We start from the raw sequence: 6,633 nt of genomic DNA, 5'->3' as shown, positions 1-6,633 counted from the left end.
TATTTCAAAATATGGTATGTTGCCTTATTGTCTACATTTTTATTTCACATTTGTATGTGTTATTAAGCTGTGTTATAATATACTGTATGTTCCTGGTATGTCTGATTTGTTTTAAGGAATGGCAGGGAGAAGTCCAGGACAGATTTTCCAAAGAGACAATACTGTGAATGATAAACTGAACTTACATTAACTGAAAGTAGTTTAATAGCATGAAGTTATCAAACTAAATACAGTTTATGTATTATCATGTCTAATAACAGTGCTGTAGGCTGACACAAAACTTTAGAAATCATAAAATATTATACAAAGAGTATAAAGAGTACCAGAGAAAAACAACGCACAAGTATCTCAGACAGACTTACCTTAATATGTCTTTTGATGCCCTTTAAACTCAATCCCTAAAACAAATTGAGAGAGGAAAAAGTCATCCAGGTGAGCCGTGTGCCAGGATGTGCCTGGAGCAGCTCCTCCTTGGCTTCCTGTAATTACTGAATGGAGAGGGCACGGCCGCCGTCTGTCAGCGCAGGGCTGATGGACGACTGTGGCAGCAGAGCAGGGAAAACGTGTCTGGGTTGCTGTGATGAAAACTTTCACATAAGCGAATTATAAGATCCTATTTCATCTGCACTTGCAATAGAGAATCAATAAACTCTTTTTCTCGTGCAAATGCACATAAACTCACTTTCTTTGTCTTAACTCTCCATCTCTTTTGCTATATGCATCTTGCAAGTTCTCACTTTAAATATGCTTTACTGCACACACATGCATGCAGGGGTCAGAAAGGGTATGTCTCATCAGTGTATCTATGCAGCAAACAGAGGGAATCATGGCCAATGTAATTACACTGTTGAAGTGCTTCATTCACATTCATGTATACAGCACATCTACATACTCCAGTAGACATGCTCGTTCATGAAATGGTGGGGGGGGGGTGGATGGATTCATGGGTGGGGAGAGTCCTCTACTCTGTGTTTGGCACAAGTGTGCTGAAGGTGAATTGAAATTGTACTTGAGTACAATTGTACTATGAGTAGCATCTCTCTCTTTTTGTTCCACACACACATACACACTTAGGCTAGGGTTGATGGATGCCTGGGGTTTGTTAAGTCATACATCACAGAGGTCATTTAAGCTGCCAACACATCTGCTGTCTCTGCCCTCAGAAAGAGAGGAAGAGGTGGAGAGTGGAAAGATTTATAAAGGCAAGGGGGAGAATTAAGCAGGGTGAGAGAGAATGAGACTGTGATTAGTAACTGGAGTGGATGAAAAGCTCTTTTCACACACACACACACACACACACACACACACACACACACACACACACACACACACACACTGTAAAGTGGTACCTTTGTGGAAGCTGCTTGCGTTATGAGTTTCTCTGGTCCTCCATCAACTTTCGTTTCCAACATATTAATGAGATGCGTCTGAAGTAGGAGCCTCTATTGATTTCTTCAAATGCCACTGGCTTTAGGCTTCCAAAGTTCAGAATAAAGTTCTGTTTTTGATCATATCTAAGGGCAGGAGGCAAACGTGACATCTTCTTATTTAACAGCAGCCTGTGGCATTACATCGATCTCTTAAGCTTCGTTTGACATTAAAATATGGGAACCCCACTGCTAAAGTCTGTCTCAGTGCTGTATTTCTCACCTCCTGTCCTTGTGACATCCGTTCTGTCACATGCTATAATTTCATTTTTCACATGGCGACTGGTGACCGGTTAGTTTGCAGAACATCACAAGCTTCTGATCACACATTAATCTCCCTCATCCTCCTTCCACTCACCTTGCACTCCTTGTTTCCTCTTTTAACTGCTTTCTTGGTGTTAGCCGTCAGTTAGCCATCATAAATATCTGCTCTGATCGACAGCCAACGTTTTCATGGCAACAGACCTGCATGAAAACAAAAACCCATTTAAACCCCATCAGGGTTTTAATACTTTTTTGTTCATTTACTACAAATCCCATATAGGTTTCATCATAGCTAACCATTTTATGGCTTTGTTTTAGAAATCTAAATGTATTTTTCTACCATTCCACACAGACACTGTTTCCATTAATTCTGTATAGTTTGAAATTGAATTATTTCGAAACTAAACTTTTTGTCAAATTGTATTATTGTATTTGAGGTAATGCAGAGCAGACTTTTCAAATCAATCTGCACTTCAAAACTGCACTACAATAAAAAAGTTGAAAATGAATGCAGACTTGATAAGAAGTGTAACAGTATATGAGTTCTCATATATAACATAGATAAACAAAGGAACCAGTAGCACTTTTTTATGTAGCGTGTGGTGACTGTTGTAGGCGTTAACATGATAAGTAGGAGCGGATGTGGCATTTAAAGTCTGTTATTATGGTCTATTTGCCACAGCTGGCTCTGACACACAAATTGAGAAAAACACACACACACACACACACACACACACACACACACACACACACACACACGCACCATTTCTAAATTACACACTACGATAGCGCCGTGTTTCACACACCAGGGAAGAAGGGTGATGAGAGGGAGAGAAGAAGAAAATGAGGAGCAGGGATGAAGACATAAGAACAGAAATGCTGGTTCACGTCACATGTTTTGATTTCTCTAATCTCTTTTAAAGCTTGTGTAAGATTTTTTTTCCCTTGACTGAAGCTGGTGATGTTCTTCAGCATCAACCAGTAAAGAGCTCTCAGATAAACCTCAGTCAACAGACTCACTCACATACACAAACTTGTTCACACTCTCTCCTTGATTAAATCCTGCTCTGACCGTGATATCTTCACCAATAACGCTGTTCATCCCTCTTTCGGCTTTTCACCAACACACACACACACACACACACACACACACACACACACACACACACACACACACACACACACACACACACACACACACACAGACAAGGAGATTAATTTACTCTTGTTCATTTTTCAAGTTCTGCGTCTTCTCTGTGTTTAATGTGTGATCGAATGTGTGTCTGTGTTCGTTGATTGATGCATAGAAGCCCAGGAGCATAATCATACACTTCCAGACGTCATTTTTCACTTTCAGTGTTGATGGATGGACTGGGGAGCATCTGATCACTGCTACCTCAGCGTGGGGGGTCTAGGTCATTTTCTAGGTAGGTGTGTTTGTGTGTGTGTGTGTGTGTGTGTGTGTGTGTGTGTGTGTGTGTGTGTGTCTCATTGGCCGGCAGTCCATTTGTCTGTATGAGGCAAGTAGTGATTAAGTAGGCTCCCCCATCCCCACCAGAAGGCCTGTTTGTGGGGTCTCTTCTCCCTTTGCTACCCTGAGGACAACCAGCCATGACAGCCAACTCTGTTTGGATTTATGTGTGCATTTGTGTGGCTAATTGTGATTTTTAAAGGGAAATTCCACTATTTGACTATTTATCCCCTCTGTTGTCGAGATTTGGAAAATGTGGCTTCTGGCAAGAACGTTCCATAAAACTAAAAAAGTAAGCTGAGACCCCTGGAAATCCCTGTAGCTGTTGTTTCAGCTGACAGTTCAACTACTTTTAAGCTCTTACACATCTACTAACATATCAACCACTTTCAATTCATGTAAACTGACACTTCAGCTGCTTCAAGTGCACACACAATTACCCTCAGCACTTTCACTTCAACTACAATTTCAACTACTTTTACCGCTTAAACTTGAACCAATAATTCAACTGTTTTCAGTATTTACTTTAATTTAAGTCAACTGGCATTTCAAACAAAGTTCAAGTTTTCTTAGCACTTTCACTTTCAACAGAAATGTCATGCAATGATTAACCCACATATTAACAGTTTCATCGTTTACACTCCAACTCTTTTTAGTGCTTACACTGTCATTGATACTTAAACTCTTAAGTGCCTAAGTGCGCTGAATGCTTCCATTGACATGATGGGTATTGAATGAAATAAAAAAAATTAAAAGGTATTAAATGAAGCATTCTATTGGTATCAGTATCACTTTAAGGGTACTGGTATCGTCATTTTTTTAAACTATACCCAGCTCTTTTTTTTAAAGCTACATATGCATCTGTTCTTGTACTTCTGCTGTGACACTTCAGTTTCCTGTGTGGGATCAATAAAGTTTGTTTTATCTTATATAACAGGTCACAAGCAAATCATTACAATTATAAAGAATTTAACCTTTTTAAACTATTTCAATAGTTCGAAAGAATCATATTTTTCAGATATTTGAGAGTTTAAATGTTTCCAGTACATGTGGGCTCTTTTACACAAGAGTCCACATCTTTCTGCCTTTTCTACTTAGCTATGTGTACTTACTTTTTAATGTGTGGTGTGTGAAAAGGGTTACCATGACTTATTCTATGTAGACAAAAGCACTTTTCAGCACAAATGCATGCGCTATTGCACACACACATTGCACACACACATTGCACACACACACACACACACACACACACACACACACACACACACACAGGTTTGTGGCACTATCTTTGTGGGGACCCGTCATTGACATAATGCATTCCCTAGCCCGTTACCCTAACCTTAACCATCACAACTAAATGCCTAACCTTAACCGTTACCCTCACCCTAACCATAACCTAATTATATCCCTAATCCTACAACCAAGTCTTAACCCTCAAACAGCCCTTTAAACTTGTACCAGCATTTTGGCCCCACAAAGCTGTCGGGACCCCACAAGTATACTGGACTCCCGGTTTTTGGACCCCACGAATATAGTTAAACAAGCCCACACAAACACACACACACACACACACACACACACACACACACACACACACACACACACACACACACACACAATTCATGCTATGTTCCTGGTTAACTAGTGCTCCTCCCACTCATTGCGCTTCACCTCGCCACAATGCCTGCCATAAAATTCAGGGGCTGAGGGAGCAGAAGAAGAGAGGGGGTTAAGAAAAGCACTGAGAGATGGCTTGATGTTAAATTGACTGGAAAAAAGCTGCTTGCTTTTTCATGCTAATTGCCGTGCAACAAATTGTTAATTTATTCCACAAAGAAATGCAAAACACCCCAGATTTAGCTGAAAACGTGTGCACTATAAGGCAAGCTTAAATTGAACACTTTGTTATACTGTCACAATCTCTGCACAAACAGACATACATTTTACTTACATGGTCATCAATAGGGGTAAGGTGGATGGAGGTGTGAAACAGATTAGAGAAAAGAGTGCAGGTCAATACACATGTCCTTCAGTCTCTCCTTTGCTCTTTCACATACACACTCTTACACATATTCCTGCACACTCTCTCGGGCCAGGTTCAGGTGGTTTTGAGGTGATTTCATGGTTGCTGTTTTATTGATGGTTCCCGTCAAACATGAAACGTTTCTTTTCCCACCTAACCGCATACACATGCACTGCCTCTGGGCTGTCATTCAGGACATACACAGACAGCCAGAAACAAGGGGTTGGCGTCAGCTCTACCAGGCCCGCAAGTCATGTCAAGTCCTGCACTGAACTACACACACACATACACATATATACACACACACACATTTACACACTTATCTTGGATCTTTATGGTGTGCTGCACCCTCCACTTAGCACTGCTGTAAAGGTCTTCCTGAACCCGTACAAGAGTAGCATCTTCAAAGAGGTCCATGCACGCACACACAGGCACACACCGAAGAGCCACACAGACTTCTAAGCGGACTTAATCATTTCACATTTGGCTTCAAAGAGACTGTTTAAACACATGCTTGCTCACTGTCTGAAAGCACAGCATGCGTCCCGTCCTCTTAAATAGTCTTTCAATTCAGCTTAATTCTCTGTCTTTGAGTTCAGCTGCATTTGGGAAGTGAAGTTACAGTATAACAGCAAAACAACTGAGATAATGGAGAGCACATTTCCTTTTCAATAACACTTATTAGCAAAGACAGAAGGTTTCCGTATTTTGAACTATAAAATACATCACTAGGAATCTTGTTATTCTTACGAAATAAAGCTTGACTGATGGAAATTTGTTTTTGCAACCTCTAATTTGAACAATTTGTGAGTAAATATGCATTTTATTGCCTTGTTTGCCAACAGCGGAACCAATCATAAATGTTCAACTATATTTTAAACTCCAGCTTAACGCATGATTTATGGGGTCACAGTTCAACTCAGAGTTCAGTCTCAGTTCAAGGTTTTGCTCCTATCTTTCCCATAATGATGTTACATTTTAGAGCATCTTATCTTCTGTCCTCAGGAGCTCTTTGTCGTGACCTTTGAACCTCTGGGGTCTGCATATACCTCTGCAGGCTGACCGCAACCTGCGTGAAGCTGGCCCCCCATGTCATCCAAATATTATTAAAAACACTGCTATTCGTTTGTGCTACATTTGTGCCGGTTTGTGCCGTAAAAATTATCGTTTGTGCTGTTAAGGGTTTTAAGTAATTAAACTTTACATTTTCTGGCCAGTGACGTCACCCAGCCCCCCATTAATGCCCAAATTTCCCCAAAATGGTCTTGTTTGTGCTATGTTTGTGCTGATTTGTGCTGTTGAAAAAAATAAATAATTTGTGCTACTGTGTTTTTTAAGTTATTACGCTTGACGTGGCGTGACGCCACCCAGTCCCCCATTAACGTCCAAATTTTCCCAAAATGGTCTCAATCGTTTGTACTACGTTTGTGCTGATTTGTGCCGTTAAA

The sequence above is a fragment of the Sander lucioperca genome, chromosome 16 (genome assembly GCF_008315115.2).
Source record: "Sander lucioperca isolate FBNREF2018 chromosome 16, SLUC_FBN_1.2, whole genome shotgun sequence".
NCBI lineage: Eukaryota > Metazoa > Chordata > Actinopteri > Perciformes > Percidae > Sander > Sander lucioperca.
Note: the sequence above shows the minus strand (reverse complement) of the source record.